We start from the raw sequence: 9,482 nt of genomic DNA, 5'->3' as shown, positions 1-9,482 counted from the left end.
ATTTAAGCTTTATGGTCCAATATATACGAACATTGAGGGCATCTTTGCATTAATTTGCACGAGCATTCGTTTTTCTTTGGACATATACTGGCACGATATGATCCCTACATTTCCTATTGCAGTTAACTACTGTCATCTTAGCACCTTAAATCACTAGATATGGCGCCAACTGGGCGGATTGTTCCAATTGATTCTCTTCAGTATTCTTCGATGAGCCGTCTTCAATGTTCTTCAATGTTCGATGCATCCGCTCCACCATTCCATTCGCTTGGGGATGGTCTGGGGTAGTGTAGAGCAGGGTGATTTGCTTTTCTCCACACAACTTCTTGTAAGCCGTGTTGGTGAATTCTGCTCCATTATCTGTTATGATGCTCTCTGGGGTGCCGTAGTCTGCGAAGAACTGGGTTAGGGAGTGTAGTATGTGTTGGTGGTGTTTTGTTCTCAATGGGAAGAACCTAACGAACCTACTGTAGTGATCGATTATTGTCATAATATACCTATACCTCTGCGTCCCGGACACCATATCTGTTAGGTCTATGCCTATTCTCTCCATTGCCTTTGTAGCAGGGGGAACCTCTTTGTATTGCTGTGACAACCCTTGTGTACCCTTGAACCTCTGACAAGTAATGCATTTCTTTACAAAATTACATACATCTACCTTTAAATTTGGCCAATAGAACAGCTCCTCCTGGGTTAGATTCCCATTCATGTCTATCTTCCATCCTCACTCTCGTCTCTTCTTCCTCTCCCGAATTGGATTCCCATTCCGTTTTATTGTTCATTTTTACCTGACTGCCTTTAATTATGTGTAGTTCCACCTTAACACGTCACTTCCCCACACAATCTCATCCGCTATTTCTATACTCTTAGTGACTGCCGAGGATCTATTCTGTCTCTGATGACTGTACTGCCAATCCACAGGGTACACAAGCTTTGTCTAAGTCGACACACAGATAAGTGAGCTTCAGGTTGGTTAATAGCGTAAATCCCACCGCTCGGCCACCAATAATGTGGGGCCACCAATAATGTGGGGGTAGTAAAAGCATGTATAAGTGAAGGTCTGCTATGATAATTATTACACTGAAGCAAAAATATAGTAAGGAAATACAAAAGTATATTGTGGTTTTCTCCAACTAGACAATCTATTGATCCTTACAATATGAAAATATATGGGTATGCGAGATATTTAATAACACAGTCTTTTTTGCTTATGGGCATCATAAGTAAGGTCACAGGCACGTGGAAAAACGTAGTTATTTACGCTCCAACCTTCCGGTCACTGTATAAGTCTACTTACAATATTGTGTCTACTTCCAACACTGTGTCTACCTTCAACCCCGTATTCTTATTAGAGAACGATCACAGACAGAATTGTACTCTAAGGATTACGCCCTCATAGCTAATGTATATACGCAAAGTGTTTGTGAAGTACACTCCCTTAAACCCCTTTTTCCATATCTGTTATCGGAATCATTTTTGGCATCAGATTCAAAACTTAATAATAATAATAACTATCTACCTACTATATCTGCACTATATCATTTAACTCACATATTGACATTTGTTTTCATTAATCTTACAGAACGTGTTCATACCTGTTATCGGAATCATTTTTGGCATCAGATTAAAATTTTAGCTGCGCACAAAAAGAACGAGACGGCTATGTGTTCGTATCTATGGGTAAACTACTAACCTCCCTGTTGTATTATTTCGTAAAACTTCATTTCGCTTCTCAACAGAGCCCCTAGCTGCTACAATCTCTCCCTAAACTATTTCTCTAGTGGAATCCTGAACTGAAAGTTGGGAATTTTTCCTATTACTCTTAAAATTAATGGCCTTAGTTTACGCCTCTGTCCGAACGTGTTTAGTGACGTCACGGGTGGGCGGAGCTACGGTGCGCCCGCTACGTTCGAGAACATTCTAATGTCGTCTCGAAACTCAGTTGAACCAAAATCAGCTGAAATATATTTGTAGCTATCTCCTATTGTATGTTTTTCTTCAATGATTATAGTAAGGCTCTTTGCCAACACATCTTGATAGGCAGACATAGAATAGAATAAATTCATGGTCTATTAAGGCTCTATTTTCTACTTTGCTTCTTGGTTGAGTAAAACCGTCACGACGTCCATAATACCCAGTCTCTCAAATCAACACTCAAATAAATAAATAGATAAATAAAACGAAATTCCAAAAATAATATCCCTTCAAAATTCCTGTCCTTACAGTGGGATGAGGAAACAAAGAAGGTTGTAGAAGAGAAGAAGCGAGCATTCACAGATTGGTTACAAAAGAGGACAGGGGAGTCATATGAGACGTACAAAGAAAAGAAAAGAGAAGTAAAGCAAAAGGTAAAGGAGGCAAAGAGGAGAGCCGATGTGAAATGGGGTAGGAGTATGAGAGAAAATTTTGAAAGTAATAAAAAGATGTTTTGGAAAGAAATTAAGAGAGGAAGAGGAGGCGAATCAAGTAGGGAAGAAAAGGTAAAAGGTACAGATGGAGAGATGATAATGGAAGAGATGGCAGTGAGGGGAAGATGGGCAGAATATTTTAGGGAGTTGCTGAATGTGAAGGAGGATAGGGAAGGAAAGATAGCTGCAGTGGGAAATGCGAAGAAAATGAGAGTGATGAGTGAGGAGAATGGAGGAGAAATAAGGAAGGATGAGCTCAAGGCAGTTGTAAAGATGATGAAAGCAGGTAAGGCACCTGGTCTGGATGGATGCCATGCAGAATGTCTGAAAAAGGGAGGTTCAGTGATGGTGGATTGGTTGGTGAGGTTATTTAATGTTTGCTGGAGAGAGGGTAGAGTACCGGAGGACTGGAGTAGTGCCTGTATAGTTCCTCTTTACAAGGGAAAAGGGGACAAGTGTGAATGTAGTAATTTCAGAGGGATTAGCCTGTTAAGTGTAGTAGGGAAGGCTTATGGGAGGATCTTAATTGAGAGGATTAGGAGAGGAACAGAAGGAGTAATTGGTGAGGAACAGTGTGGATTTAGGACGGGTAGAGGTTGTGTAGATCAGATCTTTGTGGTAAGACAGATATGTGAGAAAGCTATAGGAAAGGGGAAGGATGTTTTTTGGGCTTTTATGGATCTGGAAAAGGCTTATGATAGGGTAGACAGAAAGGCACTGTGGGAGGTTATGCAGATTTATGGGATAGGAGGAAAGCTTTTGGGAGCTGTCAAGAGTTTTTATGAGAGTAGTAGAGCATGTGTTAGGATTAGAAATGGAGAGAGTGAGTGGTTTGAAGTAAAGGTGGGACTTCGTCAAGGATGCGTTATGTCGCCCTGGCTGTTCAACTTATACATGGATGGGGTGGTGCGAGAGGTGAATGCTAGGGTAGTGAGTCAGGGATTGGAGATGGTTAAAGAAAATGGAGAAAAGTGGGAGGTCAGCCAGCTGTTGTTTGCGGACGACACTGCGCTTGTGGCAGGGTCAGAGGAGGGATTGAGGAAGCTGGTGGCAGAGTTTGGGAGAGTATGTGATAGAAGAAAGCTAAAGATAAATGTGGGTAAAAGTAAGGTGATGAGATGTACAAGGGGTGAAAGTGGCAGTAGACTGGAAGTGAACATTAAGGGAGAGCGACTGGAGGAAGTGGATAGTTTTAGATACTTGGGTGCAAGTGTAGCAGGAAAAGATGGAGTGAAGGTGGAGGTAGAATGTAGATTGAGAGAAGCGAGTAAATGCCTTGGTGGTTTAAAGAGTGTAATGAGGAATAGACATTTGGGAATGGATGCGAAGAGGAGACTGTATGAACGAGTGATTGTGCCAACAGCACTGTATGGGGCAGAAACGTGGAACATAAGAGAAGAAGAGAGGAGGAGTTTGAATGTGTTTGAGATGAGGTGTCTGAGAAGTATGGTGGGGGTTACTAGGCTGGATAGAGTGAGAAATGAGGAGGTGAGGAGGAGAACAGGGGTAAAAAAGGATTTGGGAGATAGGGTTGATGAAAGAATATTAGGATGGTTTGGACACATGGAAAGAATGAGTGAAGAAAGACTAGTAAAAGAGGTATGGAAGGCAGATGTGGAGGGAGTGAACATGAGGGGACGTCCTAGGATGAGGTGGATGGATGGGGTGAAGGGGGCTTTGGGGAAGAGGGGAATGTCTGTTGAGGAAGGAAGGGAGAGGACGGAAGACAGAGGTGAGTGGAGAATGGTTGTATATGGATGATGTTGTGACTGCATGAGGAGGAATGGGTGGGGTGGTGGGGGGTTGTAGTATGTGTGAGTAAATTTTGACGCAGCCCGAAGGGATTTCTCCCCGTCCTCTCCTTATATGCAAAGGGGGACGGAGAGGGGGGGACGGAGAGGGGGGGTCGCCGATTAAATGAAGCGGCCTTGCTGTGGATGTAGAAATAGACATTTGGGAATGGATGTTAATAGATTATATTTACCTAGTTGTATTTTGCAGGAAGGGGAGCTATGCTCGTGGTGTCCCGCATTGTATCTTGCAGTGTCTAGTTTTCTCTTAAACTCATGAATGGTTTTTGCGCACACTATTTCAATGTCCAGTTTGTTCCAAGTGTCCACCACTCTGTGGAAAACAGTTTTTCTTCAGATCTCTTCTGTAGTTATGTTTTTTATTTTCTTTCCATGTCCTCTTTTGCTTCTCTTGTCCCAGTTCAACAAGTCCTCTCAATCGAGTATTTCTGTGCCTTTCATGATTCTGTAGATGGTCAGTAGGTCACCTCTGTCTCTTCTTTGCTCCAGAGTCAGTAACTCCAGTTTAGCCAATCTCTACTCATATGACAAGTTTGCAAGTGGTGCCATTTTTGTTGCTGCTCTCTGGATTTTCTATTTTCTTTATATTCTTTTTGGTACTGGCCACAATGTCACCACATATTCTAGTCTAGGCCTTATCAGTGTGACCAATATTTTTTTCAATAATTTCTTCATCCAAATATGTAAATGCCACTTTTATTGATCTTTGTGGTAAGACAGATATGTGAGAAAGCTATAGGAAAGGGGAAGGATGTTTTTTGGGCTTTTATGGATCTGGAAAAAGCTTATGATAGGGTAGACAGAAAGGCACTGTGGGAGGTTATGCAGATTTATGGAATAGGAGGAAAGCTTTTGGGAGCTGTCAAGAGTTTTTATAATAGTAGTAGAGCATGTGTTAGGATTAGAAATGGAGAGAGTGAGTGGTTTGAAGTAAAGGTGGGACTTCGTCAAGGATGCGTTATGTCGCCCTGGCTGTTCAACTTATACATGGATGGAGTGGTGCGAGAGGTGAATGCTAGGGTAGTGAGTCAGGGATTGGAGATGGTTAAAGAAAATGGAGAAAAGTGGGAGGTCAGCCAGCTGTTGTTTGCGGACGACACTGCGCTTGTGGCAGGGTCAGAGGAGGGATTGAGGAAGCTGGTGGCAGAGTTTGGGAGAGTATGTGATAGAAGAAAGCTAAAGATAAATGTGGGTAAAAGTAAGGTGATGAGATGTACAAGGGGTGAAAGTGGCAGTAGACTGGAAGTGAACATTAAGGGAGAGCGACTGGAGGAAGTGGATAGTTTTAGATACTTGGGTGCAAGTGTAGCAGGAAAAGATGGAGTGAAGGTGGAGGTAGAATGTAGATTGAGAGAAGCGAGTAAATGCCTTGGTGGTTTAAAGAGTGTAATGAGGAATAGACATTTGGGAATGGATGCGAAGAGGAGACTGTATGAACGAGTGATTGTGCCAACAGCACTGTATGGGGCAGAAACGTGGAACATAAGAGAAGAAGAGAGGAGGAGTTTGAATGTGTTTGAGATGAGGTGTCTGAGAAGTATGGTGGGGGTTACTAGGCTGGATAGAGTGAGAAATGAGGAGGTGAGGAGGAGAACAGGGGTAAAAAAGGATTTGGGAGATAGGGTTGATGAAAGAATATTAGGATGGTTTGGACACATGGAAAGAATGAGTGAAGAAAGACTAGTAAAAGAGGTATGGAAGGCAGATGTGGAGGGAGTGAACATGAGGGGACGTCCTAGGATGAGGTGGATGGATGGGGTGAAGGGGGCTTTGGGGAAGAGGGGAATGTCTGTTGAGGAAGGAAGGGAGAGGACGGAAGACAGAGGTGAGTGGAGAATGGTTGTATATGGATGATGTTGTGACTGCATGAGGAGGAATGGGTGGGGTGGTGGGGGGTTGTAGTATGTGTGAGTAAATTTTGACGCAGCCCGAAGGGATTTCTCCCCGTCCTCTCCTTATATGCAAAGGGGGACGGAGAGGGGGGGACGGAGAGGGGGGGTCGCCGATTAAATGAAGCGGCCTTGCTGTGGATGTAGAAATAGACATTTGGGAATGGATGTTAATAGATTATATTTACCTAGTTGTATTTTGCAGGAAGGGGAGCTATGCTCGTGGTGTCCCGCATTGTATCTTGCAGTGTCTAGTTTTCTCTTAAACTCATGAATGGTTTTTGCGCACACTATTTCAATGTCCAGTTTGTTCCAAGTGTCCACCACTCTGTGGAAAACAGTTTTTCTTCAGATCTCTTCTGTAGTTATGTTTTTTATTTTCTTTCCATGTCCTCTTTTGCTTCTCTTGTCCCAGTTCAACAAGTCCTCTCAATCGAGTATTTCTGTGCCTTTCATGATTCTGTAGATGGTCAGTAGGTCACCTCTGTCTCTTCTTTGCTCCAGAGTCAGTAACTCCAGTTTAGCCAATCTCTACTCATATGACAAGTTTGCAAGTGGTGCCATTTTTGTTGCTGCTCTCTGGATTTTCTATTTTCTTTATATTCTTTTTGGTACTGGCCACAATGTCACCACATATTCTAGTCTAGGCCTTATCAGTGTGACCAATATTTTTTTCAATAATTTCTTCATCCAAATATGTAAATGCCACTTTTATTGATCTTTGTGGTAAGACAGATATGTGAGAAAGCTATAGGAAAGGGGAAGGATGTTTTTTGGGCTTTTATGGATCTGGAAAAAGCTTATGATAGGGTAGACAGAAAGGCACTGTGGGAGGTTATGCAGATTTATGGAATAGGAGGAAAGCTTTTGGGAGCTGTCAAGAGTTTTTATAATAGTAGTAGAGCATGTGTTAGGATTAGAAATGGAGAGAGTGAGTGGTTTGAAGTAAAGGTGGGACTTCGTCAAGGATGCGTTATGTCGCCCTGGCTGTTCAACTTATACATGGATGGAGTGGTGCGAGAGGTGAATGCTAGGGTAGTGAGTCAGGGATTGGAGATGGTTAAAGAAAATGGAGAAAAGTGGGAGGTCAGCCAGCTGTTGTTTGCGGACGACACTGCGCTTGTGGCAGGGTCAGAGGAGGGATTGAGGAAGCTGGTGGCAGAGTTTGGGAGAGTATGTGATAGAAGAAAGCTAAAGATAAATGTGGGTAAAAGTAAGGTGATGAGATGTACAAGGGGTGAAAGTGGCAGTAGACTGGAAGTGAACATTAAGGGAGAGCGACTGGAGGAAGTGGATAGTTTTAGATACTTGGGTGCAAGTGTAGCAGGAAAAGATGGAGTGAAGGTGGAGGTAGAATGTAGATTGAGAGAAGCGAGTAAATGCCTTGGTGGTTTAAAGAGTGTAATGAGGAATAGACATTTGGGAATGGATGCGAAGAGGAGACTGTATGAACGAGTGATTGTGCCAACAGCACTGTATGGGGCAGAAACGTGGAACATAAGAGAAGAAGAGAGAAGGAGTTTGAATGTGTTTGAGATGAGGTGTCTGAGAAGTATGGTGGGGGTTACTAGGCTGGATAGAGTGAGAAATGAGGAGGTGAGGAGGAGAACAGGGGTGAAAAAGGATTTGGGAGATAGGGTTGATGAAAGAATATTAGGATGGTTTGGACACATGGAAAGAATGAGTGAAGAAAGACTAGTAAAAGAGGTATGGAAGGCAGATGTGGAGGGAGTGAACATGAGGGGACGTCCTAGGATGAGGTGGATGGATGGGGTGAAGGGGGCTTTGGGGAAGAGGGGAATGTCTGTTGAGGAAGGAAGGGAGAGGACGGAAGACAGAGGTGAGTGGAGAATGGTTGTATATGGATGATGTTGTGACTGCATGAGGAGGAATGGGCGGGGGGGGGGGTAGTATGTGTGAGTAAATTTTGACGCAGCCCGAAGGGATTTCTCCCCGTCTTCGCCTTATATGCAAAGGGGGACGGAGAGGGGGGGGGTCGCCGATTAAATGAAGCGGCCTTGCTGTGGATGTACTGTGTCTTGCGACACTGCTTCTGACCCAGGGCGGTGGGCAGGGTGCAGGGATGACCCGTCATCCAGGAGGTGCTCAGATGAGAGGAAGGGTGGGAGGGGTGTGGAGTGTATTTAGGGATGAAATGGGTGGGAGTGTTTTTATGCCTTTCCCTTTTCGGCTACCTCCCTTGGAAGGGGGAAAAAGCCTTGGTATATGTATGTATGATGTATATATATATATATATATATATATATATATATATATATATATATATATATATATATATTTAGTTTCTCCTGTAGAATTACTATTCGGGTAAGGTTGTCATCTCCTGTTTGACCTCGTCTGTGTCATCTGCACACCTTTTGTTGACACCCTTTCTGACGTCCGGGGCCCGTTCGTCCCCTTCCTCATTTTCTTCCATTTTCCTCAATAATGTCTCCCCTTCTCCTTTTTCTTCACCTGCCCACTACACCACGAGCTTTCCCCTTCCCTACTAATACAACACAGGTACTCCCTCGTCGCTGAAATCCACGAAAATTGCATTTTCTCCGGAGTTCCAATCTTCGCTGCCAATCCGACTCTGTGTTTGTGTGTATTTACTTAGTTGTATTTACTTAGTTGTATTTTACGGGAAAGAGAGCTATGCTCGTGGTGTCCCGTCTTCATATCTCGTTTTATCTTGACTACTTTTAAATTCGTGTATCGTTTTTGCACACACCACATTTTCATCTAACCTGTTCCAAACGTCTATTATCCTGTGGGGAAAGCTGTTCTTTTTCAGGTCTCTTCTATAATTATCTTTTTTTATTTTCTTTCCATGTCCTCTTGTATCTCTACTATCCCATTTTATTAGACTCTCTCTATCAATAATTTCCATGCCTTCCATAATTCTATAAATAGTTATCAAGTCTCCTCTCTTTCTTCTTTGCTCTAATGATTGTAGCTCAAGTTTTGCCATCCTCTCCTCATATGGAAGTTCTGAGAGCGTTGGTGCCGAATTCATAATTGCTCTTTGTATTCTTTGAAGTTTTCTCATACTTTCTTTTTTGTACTTGGTGACCACATCGTCGCTGCATACTCCAATCTTGGTCTTATCCAAGTGACTAGTATATTCTTCACCATTTCTTCACCCAGGTATGTAAATGCCACTTTGATTATCTGATATAATATAAAATATAAGTCTCAGCGGTCCAGGGTGGTTTCGTCGATTTTGTTAAAAACCTTCAAGTGCTCAGTCGGCGTGGCAATCTGCGGACACCTCCCTGTAAGCCCTCCGAGGGTGCAAGTCCTCCGAGGGTGCAAGTCCTCCGAGGGTGCCAGTCCTCCGAGGGTGCAAGTCCTCCGAGGGTGCAAGTCCT

Source organism: Oratosquilla oratoria, chromosome 13, assembly GCF_046742065.1.
Source record: "Oratosquilla oratoria isolate Oo_2021 chromosome 13, ASM4674206v1, whole genome shotgun sequence".
In the NCBI taxonomy this organism is placed as follows: domain Eukaryota; kingdom Metazoa; phylum Arthropoda; class Malacostraca; order Stomatopoda; family Squillidae; genus Oratosquilla; species Oratosquilla oratoria.
Note: the sequence above shows the minus strand (reverse complement) of the source record.